Consider the following 12,213-nt stretch of genomic DNA (forward strand, 5'->3'; position numbering starts at 1 on the left):
CCCATGAGAATCCCAGAAAAGATGTTGGTCTGTTTGGCTTTGGCTGGTTTTATTGCTTTGGTTTTGGGGCAGGGGGGTAGTAGGATGGTGGTGTTTGTGTGTGTGTTTGGTTGGGTTATTTTGTTTGTTGTTGTGAGGGTTTTGTTTATGTGTCTGTTTGGTTTTGTGTTGTATTTGTTGTTTTTTTTTTTATGTAGTACAACAGTTTCTGCCATTTCTTTTCTGTCCAGAAGTTCTTTGTCCTGAAATTTCACAGCAACTGATGTAAGTTTTGCGTTTTCCCCCTACCCATCCTTCTGAGAGGAGGCATAAAAGATAACAGATGGAGAAAAGCTCATAGTGCTCTCTCCTCATGACCTCCTCTCACACTCCCTTAGCCGTATGTCACGCTCTCTTCAGCTCTTTGTTTGGATGCCCACATTTCTGAAAAATTCTTTGGAAAGGCGTTTTGTTTTCCTGCCAATATCGCAGCGTTTATATCACAGAATCACAGAACAGTTTGGGTTGAAAGGGACCTTAAAGAACATCCAGTTTCAACTCCCCTGCCATTGGCAGGGACACCTCCCACCAGACCAGGTTGCTCCAAGCCCCATTCAACCTGGCCTTCAACACTGCCAGGGATGGGGCAGCCACAGCTGCTCTGAGCAGCCTGGGCCAGGGTCTCACCACCCTCACAGCAAAGAATTTCTTCCTAAAATCTCATCTCAGTCTCCCCTCTTTCAGTTTAAAGCCACTACCTCTTGTCCTATTGCCACATGACAGGGCAATTGGAACTAGATGATCTTTAAGGTCCTGTCCAATCCAAACCATTCTGTGATTCTATGACTCAGGCAAAATCTCATGCTTCAGGCCTCTTCTCAGTAGATTTACAGCAGCTATCTTATGTCCACGCTCAAAAAGCAGTTCCAAACTGATTGGGCAGATTTAAAAAAAATGCCTCTGAGTTTTTATTTTGTATTTTTTTCTCTTTGGTGTAGGTTGTAACTTGCTCTCTTTGGGACAATGCTAAGAGAAAAGCAAGGAGAATGCATAGAAGCCTTATGGTTATCTGAGGTCGAGTATTGCCAGCAGGTTGAGGGACATGATCTTTCCCCTCTATTCAATGCTTGTAAAGCCCAACTTGGAGTTCTGTGTCCAGTTCTGGGCTCCCCAGTCCAAGAGATACAAGGACCTACTAGAGTTAGTCCAACAAAGGGCTCCCAAGATGATGAAGGGACTCAAGCATCTCTTCTATGAGGAAAGGCTGGGAGAGCTGGGACTGCTCAGCCTAGAGGAGTGAAGGCCTTGAGGCAATTTCATCAAATACCTGAAGGGAGGGTACAAAGAGGACAGAGCCAGGATTTTTTCAGTGGTGCCCATTTCCAGGACCAGAGGCCATGGGCACACAGTGAAACACAGGAAGTTCTTTTGGAACATCAGGAAACACTTTTCAACTTTGAGGGTGACCAAGCATTCACACAGGTTGCCCAGGAAGGTTGTGGAGTCTCCATCCTTGGAGATACTTAGAAGCCATCTAGATACAGTCCTCAGCAACCAGGTCTGGGTGGCCAACACTAGCAGGGGGATCATACCAGATGATCTCCGTAAGCCCCTTCCAGCCTCAATCAGTGGGTGACTCAGTGATCACGCAAAACTACATGTCTTTATTGAAACCAGGAAAAGCAGCCTCTGCCCAAGGGACACCAGATCTGTTACAGGGTATCTCCAGTCCATGAACACCACACAGGAGCAGCACTTCCACTCCCACCACCACCACAGCTGGGGAGAGCAGAGGCAGGGAGGGGACAGGATGTCAGGAGCTGGCTCCAGGAGCTAGAAGGAAGGGAGATGTCCTGCTTGGGAAGACCAGGGATGCATCACCATTTCCTGCATAAACAAAACACAGTATATGGTCACCAAATTCATTTCTTCTGTTCCTTCTTTGCCTTCCTCCAGTCTTTCCACCGCTTCTTCTACTATAAGGACCCACAGGGAATCACTGGACAACCCCTCTTCAGATAAACTTCAGTCCATATTGCAGGTGACTTGAACCTGTGCTTTTCTTAGTGGTTGCAGCCTTGAAGCCAAGGCTTTTCAGAAACCTGAAGGAGATGGTCCTGTGCCCCACACTACACAAAGATCAAACTTCCCTTTCCAACAGCACGGGAAACTCTTCGTGAAAGCCCAGTCTGGCCTCATGGTGCTGAAGGGGACTGGGAAGATGCTGGCTGAATTTGGGCTTTCCCCACATAGGGCTGGTTCAATCAGCTTTACCAAGGGACTTCAACCCTCCTTCCCCAGCCTCTGCCTCTCACCATGAATGCAGGAGGATGTTCTCCAGAAGGGTGGATGTAACGAGAACAGCGGATCTATTTTGGCCAAGAAAGCAGAGGGCAAATTCCTGAATGTTTGACTTTAGAACTCACCTTTTGCAGCAAACCATAAATGTTGAACACCTTCCAAAGATGTGATGAGGGTGATAGCATGTCAAAAAATTGCAGAATCCCCCTTCTTGCTTGCATTGATCTTCATTTCCTGGAGTCAGGGATGCACCTGCAGAGAGAAACAATTGAAAAGAAAATATGTGGGAGAATATTTCATAATTCCAGAAGGGCTGGCACACCATTGGGATTTCAATCAACTTTGTGGCCCAAGTATTAAAATGACCATAATTACACCTTCAGTAGCAAGGTAACTACCTAGAAGAACTATCAGCTAAAGCCCTGAGGCACACGTGACCCTGGCCATTTGTGGTACAATGGGATACAGACTCTTTCCAGTAGTTCCCAGTGACAGGACAAGGGGCAAGAGGCACAAGCTGAAACATAGAAAGTGCCATTCAAATATGAGAAAAAACTTATTTAAGGTGAAGGTGACAGAGTACTGGAACAGGCTGCCCTGGGAGGTTGTGGAGTTTCCATCTCTGGAGATATTCAAGACCCACCTGGATGCAGTCCTGAGGAATGTGCTCTAGGGGATCCTGCTTTAGCAGGGGAGTTGGACTAGATGATCTCTAGAGGTCCCTTCCAACCCTGACAATTCTGTGATATTTTCTGTTCTCCCACTGTCCCTGCAGAAGGAGCATCTCTTACATAAAGTCCTTGACTAGCTCATCCAGCCTGTGGTAGAGGACTTTGACATCTCAGAATCACACACATCCAGGGGTCCTCAAAAGGTGCTAAGTATCTGGGATTTTACAACAGACTTTCCCATCCATTTTGGGGGTGAGCAGGGTAGGTTGTATAGGCTGATACTTCAGTGGTTGGGATGGGATGTGACCCAGAGATAGTCCCCAAAGCAGCAGCTAAATGTCCAGGGCAAACCCCAGAGCTCAGCCCCTCCCTAAGGAGGGGAGGGCTTCCCACATAAGAAGCCAAGCTCTTATTCCTGGATGACTGTCTTCACACTAACCCCTCTGCTCTTAGGAAAAGGGGCACTGTGGGAACATCTTTTGATATATCCCATTGCATGACTTTTCATGCTGGGGCAAAGCCAAAAAACCATTCCCTCCTTTGAGCATCTCTAAAAAATATGGCCACTTCTTGGGACATGAAAGACCCCATTGATGGGGGTTTATGCCCCACCCATCTCCTCTCTTCTCCTCTCACCTGTAGTACCCTGGATCAACAACAAGAAGAAGAGAAGGTACAGGATCTTCATGGCAGATGCCTTGATGATCTTCAAGGGGCTGCAGAGGGGAGACATCAAGGCAACAAGGTCATGGGGGACCCCGGGTGATGTAGAAGCCTGGGCACAGAGGTACATCAAACAGCAAGTGTGCTCCCCTGAGCAACAGAAGGTGGTGTTGTCTGTAGCCTATTCACTTCAACAGTTCTACCTATCCAACTTAATAGCCTGCAGATAGGCCAGAAAGTTTCAGACAAAGCACCACCTAAACACCTGTGTTTCAGATATCTTGCTATGCTTTCTTCCAAGTACAGACTGTGGTTCTTATGTCTGGTGATTTGAGCTGTTTTAAGTAAAAAAGAAGCTAGTGTTATTTAGAGAATGTACCCAGAAAACTTACCTTAGGAAGTGTCTTGGTCCTCACACATGGCATGTGCTTATCCCTAAGCCAGATCAAAGTACTTTCTAGGGGAACAGAATCAAAGGGATAGTCTAGACACGCTCTCAAGTGTGCTCATCTAGGGCCTGTGCTCTCCTGCTTCTGTGTCTCCTTACCAAAGGCCAAAGCAGAGAGGGTTTACATGCTTGGGAGGTGCTTGTGGCAACACTGAATGCAGAAGCAATAGTAAAGCCACAGTCACAAAATGATTCTGTGCACCATCTCACCAGTTTGGAGGAAGAGGAGAGACAAGTGCTTCGGTGGTCAAGGAGAGCAGGAAAACACGAGCTTGCAAGTTAACTGGAGGCTGAAAGAATGGAAATGCTCTGTGTGGCTCTAAGGAGTGAAGCACATGGAGTGAAAGGGGCTGGGTTTGCTGGGTGAGGGCTCACAAATGTTCTGGCTCTGAAAAGTTCAGAAGCTGAATAGGGCAAAGGAAACCTCCTTTTTCCCCCTTCCTGGAAGTTTTGAAGGCCAGGTTGGATGGAGCTTGGAGCAGCCTGGTGTAGTGGGATGTGTCCCTGTCCATGGCAGGGGGGTTGGAAGTAAATGATCTTTAAGGTCCCTTCCAACCCAAAACATTCTATGATTCTTTGGTTCTATGTAAAGTGGCTGCTCCCTTTAATTCATAGAGTCCATGCTTTCCCAGAGTACAAGATCTGGATGTCCCTCTTGAAACACCACAGAAACTTTCCCATCTCTCCTGCCCTGAGTAAGCCCTGGATCCAGCTTCAGCAGATTCCAAGCTCTAATGGGAAGGAATTTTTATTTTCAATTTACTTTTTTTGCCACAAAGCTCTAATGCTGTCACTATGTGAACAGATATATCCACCACTTTGTCATTTAGATGGTTCCACCATCGTGGGACTTGAACAGAGAGACTGAATGGGTGGCAAACCTGAAAGAGACCCCATAGTTACTTGCCTGATGAGGGAAAGTCTTGGTCTTCAGCCAGCAACACACACACCAAGAACCACTCTCATCCAGATGCTCTTGTGGTCAAGGAATGCTGCTTTGCCTGACACACTCTGGTTTTATACCACTGCTGGTAGGTGGGACATGCTTATTGCCATGGCCACATCTCCCTTGGCCAATCGGAAAGTGCCCCATCTGCACGGGGATGGTGGGGTTGCACTTCTTCCCCTCCCTGCTGCAGTGGGAGAGGCTGAGGTGCCTCCTGGGGGCTGTTGCAATCTTCACCGTTACCCTCACGCAACACGACTTGTGCCTCCCCGTGTCACAGTGGGCACAGGGGCTGTGGTGGCTCAAGATGAGCTGCCTGGACTTTGCCTGGCACAGCAGCAATGGGTCTCTAAAGAGCAGATAAGGTTTCTCTTCTTGTACCCTCCAATCTGACCAAAGAGTCAGCTAGTGTGGGATGTGCAAGAACATGAGGAGTATGATAAACCTTCTTAATTTTCCGAGTGATAAGAAGGGCTTTATCTCTGCTTTTATTTGAAGTTTCACCAGATGTTTTGGAAATAACAGTGCTGCATGTGTGTATGAGCTGATGTTCAAATGCCCATCTGCATCATCCCCCTGGACTTGGCACTGGTGAGGACACATCTCAAATCCTGTGTTCAGTTTTAGGCCCCCCCATTACAAAAAGGACATTGAGGGGCTGGAGTGTGTCCAGAGAAGGGCAACGGGGGTAAAGTTCTGGAGCACAAGTGTGATGAGGAGCAGCTGAGAGAACTGGGGGTGTCCAGCCTGGAGAAAAGGAGGCTGAGGGGAGACCTTCTCACTCTGCACATCCAACTGAAAGGAGGTTGGAGCAAGGGGGGGTCTGTGTCTTCTCCCAGTTATCAAGAGGAAATGGTCTCACGTTGTGCCAGGGGAGGTTCAGTTTGGTTATTTGGAACAACTTCTTCACTGAAAGTCAGGAAATGGACCAGGCTGCTCAGGGCAGTGGTGGAGTCACCATCCTTGGAAGGATTTAAAAACCATGTAGACGTGGTGTTGAAGGACATGGTTTAATGGTGGGCTTGGCAGTGCTGGGTTAACAGTTGGACTTAAAGTTCTTTTCCAACCAAAATTATTCTATGATCTCCAGTTCACTGCTTCCATGTAAATCATGTCATATCACTTCTAAAAGAAATTATCATTTATCTATTGATCTTTCTTCTTTTCTTGCCATTTCTTCTCTGTCTCTAGTGTATTAAATTCATGGGGTGCCTTTCCACACCAACATCAGTCTTCTTCAAGATGTCCTGGGCAAAATGGCCCAATGGGACAGGGGAACAGCTTCACAGTGCTGAGAGAAAGGATGTTCATGGTGACTACTAAATGTTCAGTTAAATGACACCTGAATGAACATGAAGGAAAGATCTGGGAAAGCACCTGCTGTGCTTGGTACAGGACCTGGACAGCAGAGTGGGAGCTGCTGGTGGATGAGAAGAAAGACCCTAGCTGATGTGGACACAGCTCTTGGGGTTGTACAGATGCCAAATCACTCCTACAACCCTCCCACAAGAATTTATGGCATAGGAGACTGGGATACTCTGAATCCAGCAGGGACTTTCAGCTTCTGCAGTAGGGCAGAGATGTCCTGGGAGCAAAAGCAGACATCAGCCCTGTGGCTCTAGGAAGTGCTGCACACCCAACAGGAGGTGGGGACATAAAGAATGGAGTGCTGAGGCTGATCTGCCTCCTTGGAATGGAAATAATAAAACCACCAGGGTCGCTAGTTGCTGACACACTGACGTGTGCATGGACACACACATGTATTTAACTACATTCTGAGCTTGCAGAAAAGTTGAGGTCACTGGATGGTGATGGAGAACAGCGTTGCAATCATGGTATGTCTGAGGCAGGCAGACAGAAGACACCCTGCTTTCTCCCTGCTGAACTACACTTCTGGACGTTTTCAGGTTGTGGTCTACGGGACTCATTGCAGAGGTCGATTTGAGGAGGAGCTAGATATCCAGCCAGGGAGAGCCACTTACCAAAAAGGCCTGTAAAGAGCTCCTTGGGGGCTTGGGGGCTCTGGGATGAAGACCTTCCAGGAGGGATGTGGGATTGATAGAGCGGTTTGTGCTGTGGGAGTGTCAGTAAGGAGGATGCTGAGCTGGGACTGCCCTGCAACACTCAGCCTCACTAGAGATGAGGGAGATGGAGGTCCCATCCCATTATGTGGTGGGACCTCTGGGGCCTCTGTGATGGGTTGGGCAGGCAGCCATGGCCATGCCTAGCCAAGTGACACACAACCCAGCACAGCCCTGTGCATGAAGACATGCCTGTTAAGGACAAGGGATGCCTGTGACTGAAAGGACCAGGACAGGGCTCCTGCCCCCCAGAAGGGAGCAGAGCAGCTCCATCACACCCACAGCAAACACTCTGGCCCAGCAGGGACTGCCAGGATCCACATCCCCATGACACTGCCAGGCAAGAGCATCCCCAGGGACAGCCACAGAGGTGGCCTCCAGCATCCCCAGGTGCTTCTCCTGCCACCAACCCACCACCCCCAGAGCACACCCTCCATCACAAGGAAACAACCACACGTCCCACCCACTGCAATGCTGAACTGCTCATCTTTATTCAAGCTGGGAAAAGCAGCCTCTGCCCAAGCACTCCAGGACCATGATGGGATGTCTCCAGTCACAAGCACCTGGGCACCCCCCAGGAGCAGCACTTCCACTGCTGCTGTCACACCACCTGGGGATGGCAGAGGCAGGGAGGGGAGAGGACATCAGGAGAAAGTTCCAGGAGCCAGAAGCCAGGGGGACATGCTGCTTGCAAAGTTCAGGGTCTCAACCCCAGGAACTGCATGAAGAAAACAGAGAAGCACATCACGTGTTGTAACTTACTTTTCTCTTCCACTCCCTCCCAGCTTCCCGGGGATGACAAGCAAGTCGATGGTGCAAGAAAACCAGGCTCAGCAGAGGTGAGGGTCTGTCCTTTTTGCAGACAGTTTGGAGACATGTTATCTTAGTTGTGCCAGCCCTGACTCCAAGTCTCTGCAGATGCATCAAAAACAGGATCACGTCCTCAGCACTCATGTCCAAGGACAGTGAATGCTTCACTCTTTGCTAGCTTGGAGAGCCCTCTGCAAAGCCCAAACGAATCTCGTGGGGCTGAAGGAGAGTGAGGAGGTGCTGGCTGATCTCAGGCTCCTTCAGCACCACTCAGGGCAGGTCCAAACCCACAAGGGTTTTTCCCTTCTTTCTTGGGCCTCTCCCCCACAGCAGAAATGCAGGAGAAGAGTTCACCAGGCACTGGCTAGAAATTCTTTTGTAGCGGATATTTTTGTGGACAAAGGAGGAAACTTTCCTCAGCCAGGAATCCAGACCTTACCTTCTGCAGCATGGACGAAACGTTGAACATCTTCCAATAGGTCTTGCAGGGTAGCGGCAGCGCCCAAAAGTGCAGTGTCCCCCTCTTTGCCTGCATGCAACTGAGTTTCCTGTTTCCATGGGGGAAAAGAACACACAAAACAACTAAAGGGATAACCTGGGAGAGCAGTGTGTGGTTGCAGAAAGGCTGACACTCCCCATGCCTCTCAGGCCAATATGCGGGGTCAGCTTCAACCTCACTATAGCCACGGCTACCATAGCAACGTGTCCCACTTAGGAGGACTCTTTCACTCCAACGTGGGTGCACACAAGAGGGGACAGTGGGAAGGATCAGCTTGAGGTTGAGGTTGGTTCCCCAGCTGTGTGTCCACCACTGCCTGGACCAGCACAGCTGGCAAACAGGGCACTCCCTGCACCCCACATCCCTGTCCTGGCTGTGTCCTGCCTTTGAGTGACCTCCCATGGAGATTCCTTGCCCAGCTGTTGGGGTTATGTGGTTTTGGGACACTCTGCTGAGACATGACTAGACAAGAAGGAACAGCTTTGTGTCCTAGGCAACCCACCAAGCCAACAGCCCACTGGGGCTTTTTTCCATCCCTGCACAGGGCAAATGATCATCCAAAGACACCTAAGGAGGAACAGCTGAATGCAGGTTTGAGGCCTGACACCTAACCCGTTTCTGACCCACAGAAGAAGCCAGGTTTCTATCTCCAGGTGTTATCTCCACCCCTAGTCCATGGTCTCTTGGAAGTGCTTTCAGATAACTCCCTTACCTCAATCCTCCTAACCTTTGCATCATTCCAACTAATATGGTCACTTTCCAGGACACGGAAAACTGCACTGATAGGAGCTCACACCTCATCCATCTCCCTTCTTCCCCTCTCACCTGCAGCACCCTGGATCAACAGAAGGAAGAAAGGGAAGAGCAGGTACAGGATCTTCATGGCTGATGCCTGTCCGGGGTCTTCAAGGGGCTGCAGAGGGGAACATCAAGGTAATAAGGAGGCAGAGGCCCCCAGGTGGTGTAGAAGCTTGAGCACAGTGGTACACCAAACTGCAGAGGGGCTACCTCAAACTAAAGCAGATGATGTTTCCTCTGCCTCTCAAGACAAACTCTCAGATCTGCAACATCACCCTGCATATCTTGGGAGCATTTCATGATGTCTCAGTCTCTTGGAAATGGATTACTTAAGCTGTTGCTGTTCCATTAGTTTTCTAAAAGGTCTTCCACAGACCTTCCCCAAAGCACAGACTGCAGATCTTGGGGACAATTATTGCCAAACCCATCAAAACAACATCTGGTGAAATTTGGAAAATGCAGATATATAATTGCCATTGAAAGTTACAGAACTAATGAACTTTTACTCCTTCATGCTTCATGTATCAAAAAATCTTCTGATTAAAACATAAGTAAATATTCCCTGATTGTTAGAAAGACCCAGATTCCTATGGCCTGAAACTCTCTGTCTCCAGGGTTGTCCCAAATCAAGAAATGAAACATAACATGATTTCAAGCATATCAGAATTATGGCTTGTGACTTGCCTTTCTCATTTCTACATTCCTTTAACCAGGGGCCAGATTAGAGGATGATTGGACATCAGGAGATTCTTGTGGGAAAAGTATCTCCTTACTTAATGGAGGAAAGTCTCCATTGTTCCAGAATAGAAGATCTCAGGGTGTCCAGTCTCACCTGTACTTAGAAAACCCTAGTTCCATTTTCCACAAGTTCTGGGTTCTTAGACTCATATGAACGTTTTTATTCTCTTTCCCAGGTATCTCTGGTGACCTGATTATATGCATGGATATTTCCAGCAGTTTGTCATTTAGATGAGTCTAGGGTGATAGAACTTGAGTAGAGAAAGTGAATGGGCAGTTTTCAAGACAGAAACATGACAATTACCTACCTGATGAAGGTCTTGGAGATCAGACAGGGACAAGCCCAACAGGAATAGCTTGTGTCCAGACGCCCTTGGGTCCAAGGACTAGTGTTTTGGTCTAAAACCCCTGGTTTTATACCATTGCTGGTGAATGAGACACGCATTTTTTTCCCATGGCCACACCTCCCCTTGGCCAATCAGAAAGTGCCCCATCTGCGTGGGGATGGTGGGGTTGCACCTCTTCCCCTCCCTGCTGCAGTGGGAGAGGCTGAGGTGCCTCCTGGGGGCTGTTGCAATCTTCACCGTTACCCTCACGCAACACGACTTGTGCCTCCCCGTGTCGCAGCGGGCACAGGGGCTGTGGTGGCTCAACATGAGCTGTCTGGGATGGAGAAAGCAGACTGGTTGCTGTGACACCAGTAGCAACCCGTTCCATAAAAGGATAAAACATTTGTCTCTTTCCTCTCAGCTTACTTGGTTAGCAAGTAGTGTGTGACATGCAGGATCATGCAAAGGATTTTAATTCTCTCCTCGTCTAACCTTACAAGAACAGCTTCACCCTTGACAAGGTGGTTTGCATTTGACATGCCAGAAAGTGACAAGTGTAAGGCTACGTCTCTGATGGCTACTCAGATGAAAAAAAAACAACAGTGAACAGAAGAAAAGAATCACAGAATTGTTCTGGTTGGAAAAGACCTTTAAGATCATTGAGTCCAACCATAACCTAAGTCTAAACATTAACCTAATTCTACCCAGTCCAATCTTAAACCATGTCCCTCAGCACCACATTTATACATCTATTTAACACCTTCAGAGATGTTGACTAAACCACCTCCCTGGGCTGCCTATTCCAGTGTTTAATTATCCTTTCAGTGAAAAAGGGTAAGAATTCCAGTGTTTAATTACTCTTTCAGTAATTAAAAGGGATCAGTTGATCACCTAATTCTGCCTGGATTCACTGCTTCTAAAGCTGTCCTTCCTGGTACAAAACCCATGAAGGTGGTTCAATAGAAAAAAGTCTCTGTGGAAAAGTATACCTGTTGAATTATGGTGAATAAGGCTCATTAGACTTTGGATATGTGGACTTGATCAAGAGAGTTCATGGATTTATAGGGATTATGTGATGCTTCAGAATGGTAAAGATCAAGGTGGGTCATGGAGGAACAGGTCATGAGAAACAGTGAGGGGCCAAGCTCATGTAGGCAGGCTTGCTGGTCAGTGTGCTCCTCTGGCTGTGCCTTACATGTGATCACCATGATCATACAACAATAAAATTACAGAATGGTTTGGGTTGGAAGGTACCTTAAAGATTACCTAGATCCAACATCCCTGCCTTGGGCAGGGATGCGTCCAACTACACCGTGCTGCTAAAAATCTGTCCTATATTCCCAGTAAGCTTTATTTTTAACTATATTTTATCCCAAAAAATCTATCTCTGGTGTGTCTGTATGGTTGTGCAGTCCTCTAGCAAACTTCAAGCCAGAGTACTGGTTATGGGAGAGAGTCCTAAGAGTGCTCGTTCATCGCCTAGACAGACCGAAGCTCTGGGAGCTGGATCTTGGAGAGAATGAAGGGTCTTGATGTTGGATACATGAGAGACGAAGGGTCTGGTGCCATCAATCAGGGACACATGATGGGGATTTTACCTGAATTGCAAACCATAGAATTAGGATTGGGTGTCCGTGGTGGTGTCTTTGCAAGTGTAAGGATCCTAAGAGCATCCTCACTCCTGGAGGTTTGGTACCAGCGTCACAGAATCACAGAGTTGTCACAGTTGGAAAAGACCTCTAAGATCACTCTGTCAAACCATCAACCCCCCATGGTCCAAAAGAAAAAAAAAAAGCCCACTAGAAGACCATGTCCTGAAGTGTCTCGTCTATGCATTTTTTAAATACTTCCATGGATGGTGAACCCACCACCACCCTGGGCAGCTTGTGCCAATGCCTGCCTACTTTTTCATTAAAGAAATTCTTCCATCTATCTAGTGTAAACATTCCC

This window comes from Apus apus, chromosome 3, assembly GCF_020740795.1.
Source record: "Apus apus isolate bApuApu2 chromosome 3, bApuApu2.pri.cur, whole genome shotgun sequence".
NCBI lineage: Eukaryota > Metazoa > Chordata > Aves > Apodiformes > Apodidae > Apus > Apus apus.